Raw genomic sequence first — 20,272 nt, 5'->3', positions numbered from 1 at the left:
CCACATCATGGTTTAGTAATATATTTACTAAAATTGATTGTTTAAACAAACCTAGAAACACACCTGCCCTGATGGCAATGTTGTTAGTAAACTAAAAGAAGTCCTAGGTTATGTGGGCTAGACTTCATGGGTATGTGGGCTAGGTTCTTGTGATGCATGCAGCAAACTTTAGTCTACTTGATAAAACAAAAGAGTTTTTTTTGTACTGCAGAAATGCTGAGCTCACATATTTGAAGGCGCAATCATTTGTGAGAATGAAGAAAAAGGCAACTCTGTAAACTATTTGCCTAGGATCAAACAATTTGAGACCCATTTACAGGACAAGTAGATTATTTGTTACTTGATCTGCAGGTCTAGTAAAAAATTTATGATTTTTTGAGCCCTGACACAGATCTTGCTGCCTACATTTCCCTGGTCGCCTTGTCTTCACTATGTCTGGATGCCCTCTGGCGTGAGCGACGGGAACTTCCTTGCAGCCTGGAGAGGACTGACCTGGGAAGGCGAGCACCTGAGCCTCGTTATTGCTGGAGGGAGGCTGCAAGCTGCTGTTGTGAGGCAGTCTCTCCTTCTTAACCTTGAATGCCTGGAAGCTTACACCTTCCCTGGCACCTTACCCTCATAATAGACCCTGCATCCAAGGGCTCTAGTACACCACCCCCCCTTTAATGTGGACAACAACCGCCAGTGGGGTCCCCTACAGATACTCCTGACTTTGTGAGGGAGCATGTGAAGGGGACATGCTGTGTAGGCCCCTCCACCGGAACACCGGACAACCTCCTGTTGAGGAGTTCTTGTTGGTGTGTGGCTGAGCCACATGTTTGGGGCAGTGGCATGTACTATTGTGTCATTTGGAGGTAACTGTGAACTCTAGTGGTCACGCTTTCCCTCCCAAGACTCGCAAATGTTACTGCTGGATTGCTGGTTGGGGGTGAGCGTCCGTATTGGGGATGGTCCTGCCTGAGGGTGCTACCTGGAGATCCTCACGTTTGACTGCTACCCTACCTATGGGGACCCAATGTTATTGGAGGAGCGCACACTGGAGAAGTAATCATTTGACCTCTGGAAGCCTTTAAGGGGACAGACGCAAGGGGGTTGGCCTTTGCATATTTGCCACCCTTGGGATATGGGTGTGTATATTCTGGTGCAGTGCGTGGCCCTCTATACTTCCATGAAGAAGCCTACGTGACAAATCGTAGGATGGTTGCAGCCCCATCAACTGGCACGCCAGAGGCCTCGCTTTTCACGTGAAGCAGCACTGCCATGCAGTACGGAAGGGACACTGTGCACTCCCACCAGCAGAACGTTGCAGACGGCCTTGTGGGTTTCTTTTCCTGTACCATGGCTGCTTCTGTTGGCATTGTCATGGTACAGCCTAAAGGTTCCAAATTAGGGGACACCCAACAGAATCCTTCCCTGTCTGAGACGGGGACTGCCGCAGCGGGGACAGCCATCAACAGTCCTTGTGTTACAGAATACTAATGCCAAGTTCATAGAACTTCTTGCTGCTGTACATGGTCTAAAGATGATCCTGGAACCAAAACACCAAAACTGGATGCTCTGATCATCGATATGGGCCGTATGCGTGAAGAGTATAACAAATTGAAAGCAAAGGTGTCCACACATGAGCTGACCATAATGGAGATGCAGCCTGCTGTTTCAGAAACACAGACCAAGATAGTGGCCCTGAGGTGGGAAGTGGACCTCCTGAAACACAAGGCTGATGACAGGGAAGGATGGTCCTGCTGGAATGACATTTGGGTAGGGGGTCTGCCCGAGGAGATTGAGGGGCGGAGTATAGATCTGTATCTGAATCAATGGCTGGCACAAACAGTTCTAGGGGGCAAAACCTCCACCTTTTTTTTCAGTAGTATTGGTGCACCATGTACCAGCCCGGCCACTTCCTCTCGGTTCACCTCTACGCCCGGTGGTGGCATGCCTGTTAAATTACGACAACAGGGATAATATCTAACAGATCACCCACACCAAACGCCCATGGCAAGTGGAAAATCAGACGGTTACAATATTTCCGGACTATACAGCTGATGTTAAAAAACAAAGGGCATCCTACTATACAGTGATGCTTAGGCTCATACAGATGGAGCTCAAATAAGCATTGATTTTTCTGGCTAAACTCAAAGTCATGGACAGTGATTGGCTGCTCCTTTGCCAATCTGCACGAGGCCTGGGACTGGTCCAAAGAAGAGCATCCTTTATCAGATCATCTGGACACTGAGGACGGTTGGACTCTGGCTAGGGATCGGCTTCGATAAGCCAGCAAGTCCTGCTCTCACCTCAAGTGGTGGCTGCACTAATGCAAGTGGGATCCCCCAGCTCTGGCACCAGCACTGGCGCCTTGGATGCCTCAAAGATACACTCACTGGATGGCTCCCTGCCAGACAAGATCCAAGAGACACTGAAAGAGGGACCTGAGGTAACCCCAATGATTGCTGCTCTCCTCAGATGACTTTCTTGCTGCTATCATATCCTTTTCTTGGTGGGGGATGGGGGCACTGCTATTGCTGCAATGAGTGCTCCAGATTACACAGTTGTGACCCTGTTATGCAGCGGCAGACGAGCCGGTGGCTTCAGGGCACTATGGTTATGTTTGATGTACCCTATGGCTACCACATATTACCCCCACACCGCCCACAGAACTTGTTCCCTGTTTGTTGTATATACAATACTTTGTGAGGTTTGTGGTCGGATGCTGCACTGCTGCGTGGCAGCCTGGGAAAGAGACTTAGAGGTACTCCTTATGTTTGGGTATGCATGTGTGTGTGGTTGTACATGTTAGTAACTCCTCTTTGGCTTCTACTCCTTGGATCATTCCAAAGATGTAAGTTAATTTGCTCACGACATTGCAGGAATATAGGCCTCTTGCATGGAACGTGAGAGGCAGGGGCTCAAATGTTAAGAGCCACAGGACTTATGCTCATGAAATGTCCGAAAATCCATTTCACGTGTGTCCAGGAGAGACACCTCACAGCACTAGAACTCACTAAACAGAGTACACGATAGAGGGGGCCAAATGTATGGCTAGACATACTCAAGCTATGCAAGGGGAGTACTACTATTGGTGGCCCAGGGGTGCTTTTTACAGTGTCCCACACTAAAATAGATCTGGAGGGATGCTTTGCAGTGTTGGGGGTGGGGGTGCCGGATGGGTTGCCACCGACTCTGGTGACGTATACTCCCTGACAACAGGGCAGGCGGCCTTCTTTCAGACTTTGGAATCCGCCCTGTTGGCAGACCCAGAGGATCAAACACTTTGGTGAGGGGACTACAGTGGAGGCCTCCATTTAGCGGTGAACAAATCCAAACTCGCCCTACCAGGGGCACAATCCTGTACCATTTCACAACAACTGAACACACGATATGCAGGTGAGGGAACTCTGACAACTCTTACATCTGGCTCTTAGGGAGTACTTACATTATTCGGCAGTACAGACTGGACATGGTCTTTGCACTGCCAGCGATGATTACACAGTGTACATGGGCAGAATACTGGAAACATACCATATTGGATCAAAATACCTTCCTGATCTCACTTGGCTGGGCAAGTCCTGGCAGAAGATTCCCACTTGGTGCTTACCCACTGCTGCTTTAGATGATAAGGGGTTCAGTTCCCAGATCAGTGAAACCATAAACCACTACTTCAAGGACAATGAAGGGATGGCCTCAGACAGTCTGGCTGAATGGGATTTATTAAAAGTGGTTTTACAGGATTGTGCATGAATACCGTGTATGGTGTGTGGAGGGGTTTGAATGCGGAAGTGACTTATGTAGAGGACCTCCTTGGGGGCTAGAGAGATGGTGTCGGACCACAGCAGGCATCCGGCCCTGTTGGTCCTGCGTAAGGAACACAGACAGCTAGTGAGCAGGTTATCCAACTTAACCATAAGGTCTATCTAAAGCAGCAAAATGAAGATGGGGACAAAGTCAGCCAATTATTGGCATGGTTGTTGCATTCGGAGACCCCCAGACACTGTCTGCTGCACTCCGACTCCAGATAAGGCAGGAGGTGAACACTCACGTAGAGATTAATGGAGTGTTTGAGGACTATTATAGAAGTCTGTTTAGGGAATCCACAGTGAAGAGATCTGATGAGCTCTCCGCGTATTTAGCACACATAAACACCCCCACAATTAGTCCCCTGCTTTAGCAGGAGTTCGACAGACCGATTATGTTAGAAGTAAAAGGGACGATAGCACAGATAGGCAGAGGGAAGTTAACAGGCACTGATGGGTTTCCGGTCACATTCTACACACATTAATGTGCCCAGCTGGCTCCTCGCTGCTCAAGGTGTACGAAAGAGCAGTGGCCAGTGGGACCTTGCCGGTTTCCATGAGTGAAGCTGTGATGGTTGCTCTTTCTAAGCCCAGACGTGACCCTTTCATGTGACATCCTATAGCCCTCTGTCTCTCTTAAACTTTGATTACCAGGTTCATGGCAAAAGCCTAGCCAATTGTTTGACTGTAGTGGAGAACTCCAACCATAACGGTTTCATCCTTGGGCACAACAACTTCATTAACCAGCAGCGACTATTCCACATTATGATTTAGGCCAGGGGCATCAAAACAGGGGGTTGAGCTGCCTCCATGGACTCACTATAGTTCTGCCTCATTTCTTAGCACTGTAGAAATCACAATGTTTTTGCCTTGCATTCTTGTACATTGCACATTTTGTCTTTCGGGCCATTGTTTTCAAACACACTGTAATTTCACTTGGTTTGCAGTCACTTTCCTGGGATTCTGTCTGTACATTCTCTAACTGCTCAGTGGGCACAACAAGTGCCCAGTGTTTTTTTCTGTCCATCCAGCAATCGTTCTCAGGCTTCTATGGACATAACACAATAGCTTTTCACTGTATCAAGCTAACATTAAAAATTAAGTCCTGTAGTATTAATTTTTAGAGAGGAAAATTCTAACAGAGCTGAAATGCCTGGGGAATAGGTGCCCTCCGGGCATGCAGCCTGTGTAAACTGGGTTTACACTTCCCTATGGGGATCACTTGACTATGCAAACAGAGGTATGGGGTTGTCCACTCCCAGAGATCATAAATAATAATAATAAGGCTTCCTGAGCATACCATTACAAGGTAGGCCCAGGCCACTAGATTTGCATTATGGTGGCACTATTTCTGTTATACAGTTTTCTAACTGCTATTCTGATTTTGATCATTATTGCCAGTATTGTAATCCCATCTAATTGGCTTCATAATGACTATGTTATTTGCAATAAATATATTGCGTACTTTCAATGTGTCTTTTTTTTACTGTTGCTATGGATAGGTATGACTCAGATAATATGAATTACTCAGATAATGTATGACCTGTTTTCCATTGTTCCCTAAGAAAGGGAGCCAGAGTGTCGTGCCTTTTGTGTTGCCATCATTATTTGTCACTCTGTAAGGTTAGGAGGGAAGATAAGGCACTGTGAGTTAGTCAGGTATTTCGGTATGATAGTACTGATTTGGCAGAAATGGTGAAGCCCTTCATTCTGACATTCTGTTGTCCCAAGGCACAGCTTTGCAAAAGCAGACTCCCTGTGATATGGCGCTACTAACGATATGTATGGTACTTATAAAATGGATCACCTTAGTAATGCTCCTCACTGTCCATAGTACCCTCACACCTACACCAGAGACGTCTGTGGTGTGTGGGATTTATCCTCCACAGTATTTTTTTTAATACAGGTGGTTGTTTGAGGTCAGACTTTTAAAAAGGATTTACCCTTTTTTGGTGTTACCGCTCTGTTACCACTTCTGTTTTTAAAATGGCGAATCCACCACAACTGGTTCAAACTGCAGACCCGCTGTTAATGCACATTTAACATTTCACACCCTCGCTAATGTGGGCTGTGATTTATTTTTTGTGGTGAAAGCACACGGTGCTTACAGCATGGAAGTTTTTTGTTCTTAGTTCATTTTTCCGGCTGTGGATGCGAATACATATAATTTTCATGAATACACTAATATTGCACCACCTAATGCAAATAGAACCTATGCACTCTTAGAAATACCACTTACACATTAGGAGCATACTAATTGGTTCAGAGGCGCCCTAGAACATGTACTTGCCCCGGTACGCATGGGACCCTTTAGTAATGAAGGGGCCACTTAGTCAGCCTTAACTGGTTATACACCTTATCCTGATTTACATCACTTGACTGCTTCTAAACTTCAACAGTTATATACCATCCTTGTTTGACTCTATCGACGCCTGGCTCAATTGTTTTGAGCACTTTGATGGTTGCTCCTGTGCGAGTGGCAGCAGCGGGTGTACCACAGTTGCCTGCTGCTCCAATTATTAGTCCTGTGATTATCAATGTGATTATGGGTAAAGTACTCACAGTACAATTCCCTTTAGGATTGCCAACAAAATAGACCAAACTGACGCTGTGTTTCCCCTTATGGGACCACAGGACAAACATAGCAAATTGACTGCGTTTACCACATGGGATGGTACCTTAGATAGCGGACTGTAACACATGGGGTACAACACATGGGGTACATACAGTCGTATAATTATTGCCAGTATTGTAATCCCATCTAATTGGCTTACGAGAAATGTTCCTGTTGTTTCTAGGATGATTCTCTCCAACATCAGAGGTGAAGGTGCATCTCTGGCTATACGTAAGAGGCTCACCGTGGTCACTGCTCAGACCAGGACAAGAGCTGCTGACCATTATAGCTGAAGTTTATACTTCACTTGGTTGCAATAATATAGGACCAAACCACAAATTGGCAAACCTGGTACAAGCAAGGACACTGCCAAACAAAACCCGGAGTTTGGTAAAAAACAAGGGGACAAATCTAATTCTAAAGGAAAGACTAAATCTCGAGGTGGTTCTCCTCCACCGGAGACCTCTGAGAGAAAACATAATTTACGTGATCGCTCACAACTTAAGCCTCCTGAGAGATATCAGCTATCTGATACTTATCCTTCTCCTTCCTTCTAGGACTCATCTGACAGGCAACACGAGTGAGGAGGGGGTTCTGAACGCACACAAGAATAGTACGTGAAACCGTGAAAGGACTCACAATGCTTGTCTAATTTGAAGATCAAGCAGGAGGAAACACCTCCTCAGTTCAAACCCCAACTTCAAAAGAAAACGGTTGCAGCTGTAATACGCAAACATGCCCCAAATCCTGAAAACCCTTCTCCTGAACTGGAAATGGGCAATGGCTCTCCTTAACACTGTACTATGCAGGAGTTTCTGGTAATGAAAGCAACTGATCAATATGCAACAGGCACATGCCCCTCCAGATCATCTCTATGATTTAGACATCCAAATTGAGGGTGAAACACCATGCACTATGCGTGTAATTTGTTTGGGACAATTTAATATTATCCCATGAGATTCTCTTAGCAGAGGTCGATTGAACCTCAGAGTTTCTCTGCTTTTCCCTGCAGGGTGACGTAGTAATCCTTCCTTTTTTCTCTGCCCTTGTTGCTGAGAAACCAAACAAGCTTATGCAGCAAAATGGGCTCTTGCTCAAGCCCCAGCATTATGCTGCAATCATGTAGGCTGGTATAAGGACTCCCCTTATCACATATTAATAATTTTGTCTGCAAAAAATACAAGACAACCTTGGACATTTCCAACGTTTTTTTGGTCAAAATCTAGCGCCTGAGATTAGAGACTTAACTGCCTTCTCCGCGCCTGGCTTCCAGTGTAGCTATTCACGACTGGCCATCGGGGTTAAAAACAGTCCAGACTGTTTGCTGTCCCTGTAGTGTCAATTCTTCACAATATTGGCCGAGATGCATTGTCTTGTGTAGATAGCTACCTAATGGACGATGAGTTTGACACACACTTAGCCAGAGGGGAATCCATAATTTGCGTTTTTCTGCCATTGGCTACAAATGTATTTTTAAGAAATCTCACATTGCCTTTTTCAGGGTCATATTCTTGGGATCTGAATTCACAAGCAAAGGCAAAAACATTGCATCTCACTTCTTGGAGAAGTGTGGACTGCTACAACCACCTAGTACTCTTTGGAAGAGTCAATCACTTTTAGGATTCCTTAATTTTGGCAGAACATACATTCCTGACTATGATCAATGCATAAAGCCTTTGTATGAATTAACACATCTGGATTTTTCCAGTTCACATTGCACATCTAACCACACTGACATACTCAGATCACTATAATCTGACTTACCTGCTACACGACATTTACATACATATGTCAACACTAAAAACCTTGTCATCTGCATAATTGCGGGTCCCATTGGGTTTACTTTCATTTCCTTCAATGAGGGTGAAACCGTGCCGACCGCATATAAATCACATTTATATTCCAATGCAGAAATGCGTTTTGCATCCACTGAGAAAATACGACTGCGGTGTCGCTTGGCCATCCTAAAAGAACAGCCTCTTGCATAAGGAAAACGCATAATTGTTGTTACACCAATGCCAGCCTTAGAGGCTGTTACAAAAGCTAGCGTTCCAAATGCTAAAGCCCTGCATCAAAGGTGGATTCAGTGGGTAACATCCTTAACAGCCATGGATGTAGACTTTATCTTTGACCAGTCTTTAGAGACACAAGAATTTCTGCAATATGAGCATGTTTACATATGGTAATGGAAATGGTTGCATACCTTGGCGATACCTTAATTTGAGTCACCTATTTCTGTCAATTAATCAGACCCATAAACAATGACTCATGGCTCAAAAAGATGCTTCCTACACAATGTTACATATCGAGAAGTTAGACAAGCTACACTTTACCATTGCACAAACATTATCTGCAATTTGGCTAATTCATGAAGTAATATCGCTCCTCATTTCAAAATTCCAATTCAATTCTTGCTTGAAAAATTTCCCTTTGGGTAGATATAAGGCTCCGGGAGGGAGCTCTACCCATGAGATATGGTCACTCCCCTTTGAATATCATTGTGAATGGCTGGGTTAGGAAGTGTTCCATGCTGGAAAGGAGTGTGACTCTTCTGTTGGCCACTAACTTGTGTGCAAATATTTTACCATTCACAGCTCCTGTAATGTGCTGGTTCCAAATATGGCCTGTTTTTTAAAGGAATTCAATTTCCCACAGTTTCACCCACTCTCATTACTCTTTCCAATGGCAGTTACTTAGTTTTAAATTCTCAGGACTGTTGAGGAATGAAAGCTGGGATCCCCCATATTGTTTAGTTTCCTAACTAGTGAAGTGTTATAATAATGTCCTTTTCCCTTCCACACATGCAGTTCTTGATAGTTTGTGATGGCCTTCCATTCCAACTTTAAAGGCAGATTTCAATAAGCTAAGCAGATTCAAAGCCTTATCATTTCAAAAGGAGTTAGCGTTATCTTCAGCTAGAGAAACCTTTGAACATCAAGTTGCAAAGACGTCCAGTGAAATACAGACACTGTCATCTACAAACGTCCCATTAAATTTTGGTGAATTAGTCAAACGTATCTTTAATGCTTCCAATAGTGCCGGCATAACACATTTCTTTAAAATCATAGGCACTGGCTTGGTCAGTACCTTCCAGCATATTTTTGGAATTATACAGGCTTTTATTCATTCATTATTTTCCAATATTTTCAGAGGCATTTCCTTGGTGCTATATTTGTTACTCTGCCATGTATATGCCTGCCCAAAGGCTGTTAATGTTGGACCTGCCAACAATCCAGCAGTGCCGTAAGCCCATGATCAAGCGGCTCAGAGCCCCGTTACTCCAGGAACAAGGCTTTGACTGGTCACTGTCATTCCGACCAGCCTGGTTTACCTGTGTTCAGCCCGTGTTCCGCTGCCTGTGGTGTACCATTGAAAGGGTACTGGATATCTGCCTTGCTCTGCAACCTCCTGTTCCTACGGACATAAATCGGTTGATGAGTCCAGTAAAGACTCATTTTTTAAGTTGTCCAATGAACTTGCGCTTGCTTCAAGATGTTTGGTATGAGTTTCTTCACACCAGGGAGACAGGTGCATTGGCACCAGGATTACTCACCTCAGACTTACATAATATGGAGGCAGCACAACCAGCCATTTCCTCAGCATCGGCTGATATTAAGGGTCATATCTGTTCTCTTGAGCTACTGAAAGGGACTGTTCAGCAATCGTCTGTGGAGATGGGAGTCTGTCCTGGATTCAATAACCAATGAATTGGTGGAAGAGATCTTGGGTGCCTCCAACCCCAACTAATTTAGCCTGTTTTTCTAAATTCTCACCGACCCTTTTGTAAATAGTTTTTATATTATGCTTTTATTATTGAGTTTGCGTGGCTTATAAATGTATTTTTTTATTTCATTTGTGTATTAGATTGCTGTCCCATCCATGGGTGGCATGGCATGGGGGCCTGTGCATGGTTATAATTATGCTTCATTTCTTATCACTCTAGAAATCACGATGTCTTTGCCTTGCCATGTTGTACTTTCATGCCATTGTTTTGAAACACACTGTAATTTTACTTGCTGTGCAGCCACTTTCCTAGAATTCTGCCTGTACATTCTCCGACTGCTCAGTAGACACAACACGTGCAAGGTGTTGTTTTCTGTCTATCCAGCAATCTTTCTCAGGCTTCTATAGACATAACACAGTAGATTTTCACTGTATCAAGCTGATGTTACAAATTAGGTCCTGTAGTGTTTATTTTTAGAAAGGAAGATTCTAGCCGAGCCAACACATCAGGGGAACAGAGGCCCACAGGGTCATGCAGCCTGTGTAAACTGGGTTTACACTTCCTTATGAGGCCCACATGATTAAGCCAACAGAGGTACGGGATCCTCCACTCCAAGAGATCATAAATAATAATAATAATAACAAGCCTTCCTGCGCATACAATTACAGGGTAGGCTCAGGCCAGTAGATTTGCATTATGGGGGCACTATTTGTGTTATACAGTTTTCTAACTGCTATTTTGATTTTTATAATTGCCAGTATTATAATTGCATTTAATTGGCTTCATAATAGACTATGTTAGTTGCAATAAATACATTGTGTACTTCTATTGAGTCTTTCTTTTACTGTTGCTATGGATATGTATGACTGAGATAATGTATGAAAAGGACTGACCTGTTTCCACTTATCCCTGAGAAAGGGGGCTAGAGAGTCATGTCTTTAGGGATGCCACAATTACTTGTCACTCTGTAAGGTTAGGAGGGCAGATAAGGCACTATGAGCTAGTCAGATAGTTTGGTATGACAGTAGTGATTTGGCAGAAATGGCGCACCCTGCATTCTGAAGTTCTGTTGTCCCAAGGCACAGTTCTGCAAAAGCAGACTCCATGTGACAATCCTATGGTAGTTTTAAACACACATGAAGTTTGAACCACCCTTCCTCAGATTGGGGGTGTTGGTGCGCAAGGAGGTGCGGGGAGTGATACTGGATCCATTTCTGGCGGCTAGAGGCCCAAGACAGTGCTGTCCTCTATAGCCATTATTGCTCGCCCTAGTGATGGACCCTTGGCATGTATGCTGCGGGACTGGGTGCCACAGTGAGGTCTTGTGGTACTGGGACACACTCAGATCATATCCCTATATATGGATGACACAATGATTTGAGGGCAGATCATACTGTGCTGCCCAGGGTTATGACAGTGTTGAATGCCTTTGTGGCTATGTTGGGGCTTCATATTAACTGGGATAAATTCTACTTGTTTCCTCTGAAGTACATTTCTGATCAAAGAGATGAGCTGCTGTTCACGGAGATGACTTGGTGGTTTGACTCCCCCATCAAATATTTACGCAACGTAGGCCCTTATGGAGGGGAACTCGGGGAAGGCAATGACCTCCATCTGCTGCGCGCTTCCCTTTTGGACCAGAGGCTGCCTCTGTTGGCAATGGGTAGGATTGCCATCTCAAAAATGTTACTACCCAAGTTGTTATATTTCTATACGACCTTCCCATTTATTACATGAAGGCATTTTTTTTTAAGGATCTACGAGGCGTTTTGATGAGCTTGATATGGACAGATGGTAGGAGACAGGTGGTTCTTAATAAATTATTTGCCCTTGTGGAGAAGAGGGGTCTTAGTGCCCCTGATTACGAACTATATTATGCTCGGGCTCACTTGAAGTGGCCAGTGTTATTGTCAGCTAGTGTGCCACTGCTCAAATGTGCAGGAAGCCTAGATGAACTAGTGGGACAACCCCTATTGGACCAGAACCGTGTATAATTGCGCACAGCTCTATATGTGTGGAGACAGTATGCCTGCGACTGCAAGTGGAGCATGACCTACACGCCCAGTCTACCGATTTGACCCATACCGGAATATGCAGATTTGAAGGCAGCGTATTGCGTTTAAGAGTGGGAAGATGCGGGGATTAAGTCATGGGCGGATGTGGTGTCCGAGGAGGGATTCTGTTCCTTTGATACTTTAGCATTAGACCACATGCTGGAACCGGAGCAGGTCTTGCTAGATTCGTCCCTTAAAAGTGTGATGCGGAGGACATGGGGGTCTGACCGGGAGCAACCTGCTATAGGGGTGCCATTAGAGACAGCTCTGGCAAATGGAATTCTACCAACGCCATCATACGCCTATATTCCACGCTACAGCAACGCACCACTACGGAGAATGCAAAGCTACGTTTTTGATGGAAACTCACACTTGGAACTGACAGCTCGGACAAACTATAGGACCGGTGCTTCCAGTCAGTTAGGCAGGGGATGGGCAACGTGAGGTTTCACCTCATTCACTTCCAATCTCTCCAGCATGCATAACTCACCCCACAGAACATTGGTAGAATGCTCCTGGGTGTGACTAGCACTTTCCCTCGGTGTGGGGTGGAAGATGCAGATTTTCCTCACATGGTGTGGTCGTGTGTGGTGATATGTCCCTTCTGGGTTCAAGTTACACAAACTGTGTTGGAGGTGATGGTCAGTTTGCTCCAGCTGGATCCTGTTTGGTGTTTACTCGATATATGGTATATCACTAAAAGAAATGAAGGGTTTGTTGCAATTCCAAAATATAGCTTTGATTTTGGCTAAATGTTGCATTACTATGGCCTGGAAACAGCCCACAGCATCTCCACTGAGGCGTTGGCTTACCAACATGTATAGATGAGCCTGGCTGAGCTGGCGGGCCATATAAAACTACACACGAGAGCAGACGGTTTAGACCCTCTGGAATGTTGGGACACTTATTGAGAGAAATTTGAAGCAAATGATCGCCATCTTTGAGGATACTGTCGCTGACCCTGACACAGATGTAGGGGACCCTAACCCAATTACAATGTTACCAGTGCGGAATTTAATAAAATATCTACTTGCCCATGGGACAGGCAGCTACCTTCATAGATCTACCTGTCCTGTGACAAAATCCACTTGTCCCTTTGGTGCCATGTAGTGCAGCAACAAATAATGGCATCAATCTAATTATATGTGAGCTCTGATAATAGCCTCTCTGATTATGTCAGGCACATAGTATAGAAGGATTTGAATATTAGCAATTCCCTTATTTTGCCTCCTTTCTCCAGATTTACATGCTGGGGTTGGAGGTAGCGGTAAGCAATAGTTCCTGGGTTGGAATGGCCTTTTGAGTCTGTGCAAACCTACTAACTTGCATGTTTTAGGGGTTTTCACCAGCTCTTTTGTCTTTTCCCATACTGAGAAACGTTGGAAATCTACTCTTAAGAATGGCAGAAGTAACATTTCTCTAGGGCTGGGAAAAATGCTGTTGGAAGAAATGTGAACTTGTAAATACTCAACAGATTTTCACTGGGGCAAAACTACGCATTCATATTTGCTTGTGCTAAAATGCAGTTCACAAATATTTTCTAGGAGTACAATTTCCTAGCATACGTTAGGAAATTCATTCGAATTTGTTAAAGCCGCAAATCTGCATTAATGCAAGGACATATATCATGGGTGCACATTTGTGACTGTCTTTAACAATTGAGTTTCTAATTAATTAAGTCTGGCGTTAAGCAAGACCTTTTGTTTTTATTAAAATGCTATTTTCCTCTATCTACTGGCTTGGTTCTCAGCGACTGACAGCATTCTGCTTTTTTACAAGGAGCATATCAGCACACAAGTAGTTTTGTTCAGTGCCAGGAACAACCATGGCAATGTGGGCTTTTTGAGACTAAATACTATTGGTTATCTAAGAAGAATGCATTGGCAAACAGCACCACGCTTACCTGATAAGCCCCAGGTAGAGAAAGGTGCAAAGTGCAGGCCCGGTGAGAAGCCAGAAAATAAAAAATACTCCCCACTTTGAACCAAACCTCTTATGCCACCAAACAAGCCAAGAAAGGCTTTGCAACCCTCCCCAGAAGAGCCCTCTTGTCTCTTCCATCCAAGCATCTATCCATTTATCCTTTCATTCACCCACGGATATCTACCATTTCGCCTTTCTATGGTCATCCATTAATTCTTTCATCCATCAGCCTTTCACCATTCTGTTCGTCCATTCATCTGTCCGCCCATCAATATCCAAACCTACCCATCCATCTCGAAACGTATCCATCCATCAATCTCAGCCATCCATCCAATCACCCATCCATCCATCCACCCTCCCTTTCCCTCATCCATCCATCCTTTCACTTATCTATCCACCCATCAATCCATTTACCCGTTCACTCATCCATCCTTTCACTCACTAATCTATCCACCCTGTAACCCATCCATCCATTCACCATTTTCTTCATTATTAATCCATCCATCGCCCATCCACCATCCCTTTGACTCATCAAATCCTTGCACCTATCCTTTCACTCACTTATCCATCCACTCTTACATTCCCACATCCATTCTTTCACCTACTCACCCACCCACCCTTTCACATTAATTATGAGCCTTTGTCTGTCGAGCTGTAGACAGAAGAGGCCCATCAAGAGATCTACCCCCACTGTAGCTGCTAAAGCAGGTGGGGTTCAAGACACTGCTGTCCAACCCTATCCTCCCGTCTCCAAACCTACCCGTCACAATCACTCATCCCTCGATCCTTTATCTCATTCATCCATTCTCTCTCGCCATCCATCAATCCATCCTTTCGTTTAATCCATCCTCCTTTCCCTCCCACATAGCCATTCACCCTTTCCACCCACTGATCCATCTATTCATGTGTCCATCCACTCATTTACGCTTACACTCAGCCATCAATCCACCTTTTCATTCAGCCATCCATCCTTTCACTCGTCCATCCACTTTCAACCCATCCATTCATCCATCCATTCTTCCTTGCACTCATCTATCCACCCTTTTACTCATCCATCCATCTATCCATCCACCCTTTCACTCAATCACCGACCCTTTCATGTTAAGTAAGAGCCTTTCTCTGTGGACCTACAGATAGAAGAGGTCCATCAAGAACTCCACAGCTGCTGTGGCTGCTACAGCGGCGTGTTAACGACGCCCCTGGTGCAGGCACAACGTGAGACATGGGAGGCCCAGAGCAAGGACAGAAATGGGGGTGGACCTTAGGCCTGCATGAAATCCCCATGGGGAAAGTAAGGACCTTTAACATAAATCCTGGATGAGAATAGATATGCGAGGCCAAGAGGAGAGGGGTCAGGGCTATAAGATAGAGCACAAGGGGAGGTATGTGGGTGGGTATCGGGTGAGACATAAGGTGTACAGGAAAGGCAAACTGCAAAGGAGGGGCACGAGCACCATGAGAAGGGTAAGCAAGGTGCTTTCCTGAGGGCCGCATGGAAGAGGGTGAGTAGGGATCTTGAGGCCAATGAGGCCCAAAAGTGAAGCACAGAAATAAAGGCCAGGATCAAAGGGTTAAAGTCAGAGCAGGAGCTAAGAGGCAGATAGCCATCCTCTTACATACCAGTTCTGTGGGTGTGCTGGAGCTGCAGAAGGTCAATGTTCACCTCCTGCTCGAAGTACATGAAAGGACCAGTGGAGGTCCTGGAAACCAAATGAGAGCCTCGGGGAGAAAGCAAAAAGCCTCTTACACGACAGTGCTGTGGATGTTCTAATTGGAGCTGCAAATTCCAGCTCCGCTCCATCATCCTGTTCTTCTGCTCTGGGGAAATTAAAGTGCAGGTCCCAGCTTTTGCATTGACCCTTTCACTGCCAATAAACTGCTCAGTTACTTATTACCTGGCTCTGACCAACAAGGCTGAATAGCTGTGTATCAGATTACGGTAAGTCTTTTTCTACTTGTCCTTCGGACAAAATAGAAATTAAAACCTCTTGCCCTTGTAAGAAATCTAGATGTCTTGGGCATCGAGAGATACGAATTCCCCACCCCTGATTACTGACATACTAGACAGATCGAAGGATTGAGTGAACATGTGCAATGGCTAGCCAAGGAGAAAAAATGTTTGGGGGGGGGGGGGGGGTCGCTGACTATGAGATAGCCCAGCCACTGATGAGAGATACATGGGGCACAGGAGAGACCCAGATTGTTGGGGTAGGTTGAGCTAGGTCACACGTTCGCACACGTGTGTTTCAGGAGGGATGGGCTTGATTTTGTATTTTTCTATTTTGTATTGTTCACATTGCGTTGTAAATGCACTTGAAACAACTGTCTGGTTTTTGGTACAGAGAAGTCCTACCTGTTTGTTGTCAGCAAGTGCTATATATTATCCTTGTCGGTTACTTTGGTCCTCCCGTGATACAGCGTTTTTGAAGGCATTCTGAGCAAATACGATTGAAATGTATCTGACTTCCTTCCTCTGATGTGGAGTGTTGTAAATGTATGCCAGACGCAGCTGTTACCCAAGCCAATGAAGCAAAAATGCAATAAAGATATATATATATTTTAAACTACTGCAGTTTAAAAAGTCAAAGACCGGTAAAGAACAGGCAGCTAAGAGCACAAAATCTAAAAAGTTAGTTTTCAGCTCATGTCTCTGCAGCCAAAACTGAGCTGCAATTAGCATACGCCTCTCAGCTGAGTCCGCTGTATTTGACTAATCATTAAAATTGCTCTTCTTGTTCATTAAGTCAGGGAAAAGCAGTGATATTTACATAATAGTCTCAGTCCTTCCCTTTCACTTAACTTTCTACTTTGATTAAGAAAGAAACTTGGATATTTATTATGTAATTATCATGTGGTACTTGTATTCATTGAACGTTTTGTACCTTCTTAGGTCATGAAATAAATTAGCACTGCCTTTTGGTGGTAAAAGAGAGAGAAAGGAGATAGTCATCCAGTGGCTAAATTACACAATGATTAGCCAAGATACTGGGGTTTAAGTTCCAGATACGCAACTTGATCAAATTGTGTTATTCAACACAAATCTAAATACTGAAGGAAAAGGTGGCACAGATCTTAAGGTACAATTAATTTAATTTAATATTTAAATGGACCTCTTTATTGCTTAAATACTTTCCTCTCAGGAAACTGAGAACATAATTTAAAAAGAAAAAGGAAATTTAGAAATTAAAAACTACAACTAAAAAATAAACACTAAACCAACTCTTGTGGCGAAGCAACAAACTCATGAGCAAAAAATTACTTGGAATGCTCACCGGAAAAGCTAAAACTAAAATCACCCTGAGAGCTCTCATGCGCCCCCGCGACCTTCAAGACAACATTAAAGAAAGTAATGGTTGTACAAGCTTTGCAAAAGGACAAGGTAACATTTTCTAAACGTTGCAACGCCTAGATGCAAATAAAAAAACTACAAAACCCTTTCACAGCAACCTTACTTCAAGGCATATTTTTCCACCTGCCTAAAACAAAAATTCATGAGCTATATGTCTAGGGATCTCCCTTCACTTGACCACATGCTGGTATGACTAAAATAGACAGAACATGGCCTGTATGCTATGTGGGCTAATAAGAGACGACCCAATGCATCTAGAGGATATTTACAAGCCCCTAGCGCCACTGGAGCGTCACTTTTTTTGAAGCTCAGGTGCACAGTGTGCAGGCTCGTATTTACAAGGCCACGCAAAGCCAACATGCATGACTTTTCATGGCCTTGTAAATATGGCCCCCTTTCATGCATTACTCTGTGTGAAAGGGACATTCCTTGGGTGTTGCTGTGGGTGTTCCCATGCAACACCCATGGAATCTGACGCATTCCCAAATTTACAAATCTGGGGATGCATCAGATTCCTATGCCACACCAGGGGTGGCATAAAAGTGGTGCAACAAGGAGATATAACTTTATTTCTCCTCGTTTTTTAGGGTTGAGCCTGCGTCCAAGCGCTTGTGCATGCGTTTCGCATGCGAGACGCTTTAGGAGTTAGAAAAGGGCTCGGAGCCCCGTCCACATCAAGTCAGTGTCTTTCATTGGTTCGTGGGCTTGCCTGTTAAAATCTGCTTGCTTTCATTAGTGGAAGGCACGCATATGTCATGTCTTTTCCGGTGGTTAACCCTCCTCGAGCGCAGCAACCAAGTACTGAAAACATGCAATGCTTGCTGTTTCCTGTCAAGTTTGTGGACTACTTTTTATCTTTTGTTCGCAGCGCGATCTCGCTTGACAGAAGTCGAGCGCTTTGCATAACATCGACCCTGTTACATAGTTAATTGCACTTTTGCCGGTTACGCAGATAATTGCACTTTTGACTATATGTTTCACTACGAGTGAACTGAAGCAGTGCGATCATGCTCTTTTTTTCCATTCAATGTGGCAGGAAAAATCCAGTTGGGACTTTACAACTGCTAATAGCAGTAACTGGGAAAAATGCGAGACCCTATTGCATTGCAAATGCTTGTTCCTCTTAATATGTGTGCTGCATTCTGTGGCACACATAGAAGGAGGAAAATGCCATTAATGATTGTTTATGTGGGGGAAGGTGTCCCTTCCGGCACATAAACAATCATCCCTTCAACGCAGGCACCCTTGCAGTATTGTGAAAGGGTGCCTGCGTTGACGCTAGGCTTCTAATTGTGCACCAGCGCTGAGGAAAGTACAGGGATGAGTCGTATTGCTGTAAATACAAAGCAACCCTGCACTTCCCTAATGGCGCAGCTTGGTGCTGCAGGATGGCACGAGGTGCCAGGCTTCGTCATTTTTTTTGTAAATATGCCCTCCTAGTTTGTACTTGTAAAGATCTAATGAGGCCCTGGAGGGACGTTCTGCACCTGGCCTTTATAGAGAGGAATATCCGTTGTGCAGTAGCACTATGTTAGTCTGCTTTGATCCGAAGGTCATTTCATCTCATTAAGTTTCTGTCTACTGCCGAAGTAAAAAAAAAGCAATCATAAGCAATCTTAGGTGGGAGTCACGGTCAAAACTATACAAGCACCATGCTAGCATTATTGTAATCAACTAAGCACAATAGAGAATTTGCATGGTTTGCCTGCTCTGCACAACATGAAGATGTAAAAACTACCACATGCTAATATGAAGGCATCCATTACCACTATGGCGGGCTGGGTTTAATACGTTTTCCACAAGACTAAAAATTTAAACCAATGCTCCAGCCATTTAGAACTTTGCTGCAGCCCTAGGGAAAATGTTATCAGCTTCTATAAGAAAATACATCTCATTTTCAGTCATACTAAGTACACCTCATGCCTCAAACACAGGCTGAGTGAGTCCAACAGCTGGTACCTCCTCAGAGCCGTAAAAGCATTTCTATGCCAAGGCTTGTGCTTTCCTGCCATCTTTGGGGTGGAGATGAAAGGGAAACAGCCCATAAAGTCTATTCGTTTGTAAAAACCCAACAAAAATACTCCTGTTGTTGCGCTTTTGAAGGCAAGCTTAGAGAGGTGGACAGCAACACTCAGAGCGCAGGGGGCAAGTTTTTTAGGTGGGAACCAGCACAAGAGTGTGATAACAAGAAAACACATGCACTGTCATGGAGTGCCGAGTGAAAAAGAAACTAAGTACTTGCCTGAATGTAAACGGTGGAAATATACCCATCATCCAACCAAAAGGCAGGCAAAGAAGCTATGGTGTGTGGGAAGGACAAACTGAACCTTAGGAAGGAAAGCCATTGAATAAGAAACAATTAAATGAAAGTGCCAAGAAATTCAATCTCTGGTAAGCAGTAGGCTTCACAAAGTCCACTGTTAAGTTTTCGATATGGTCTACCAAGATCTTCAACATGCCGCTAAAAGCTGTCTGCAGGTGACACCTATAAACTCTGTCTGTTATGATTTAACAAACAATACTGCTGCTCCACATATCACAACAATTATGGCCTTATAAATAGTACACCTGACAAAGTGACATCCCTCGAAAGACAGTGTAGTCTGGGCACCAAGTGTTAGGTAATGTTTTTGTATTAAAACTATTACTAATTAAAGAGGTCAATGCAGTGATATTATCTAATGTACTAGTTAAGCACAATCCTTCCACAAATAACGTTTTTCTTTTCATTTGAAAGAGAATTTATCGTATTTTGATACGAAGTTTGTTATACCATGTACATGCCCAATCGTTTCATGGCTTAGCTCCTAAGTAGGCTGT

General features: G+C 44.2%; 1 protein-coding gene across 4 annotated transcripts in view; it reads right to left on the bottom strand.

The window, feature by feature from the left end:
• ARMT1 (acidic residue methyltransferase 1) overlaps positions 1-20,272 on the bottom strand; it is a 127,826-nt gene that overhangs the window by 106,795 nt on the left and 759 nt on the right. The gene's annotated exons all lie outside the window — the stretch shown is intronic.

Source organism: Pleurodeles waltl, chromosome 4_1 (genome assembly GCF_031143425.1).
Source record: "Pleurodeles waltl isolate 20211129_DDA chromosome 4_1, aPleWal1.hap1.20221129, whole genome shotgun sequence".
In the NCBI taxonomy this organism is placed as follows: domain Eukaryota; kingdom Metazoa; phylum Chordata; class Amphibia; order Caudata; family Salamandridae; genus Pleurodeles; species Pleurodeles waltl.
The sequence above is the reverse complement of the archived record's forward strand: the minus strand, read 5'-3'. Positions and strand labels throughout refer to the sequence as shown.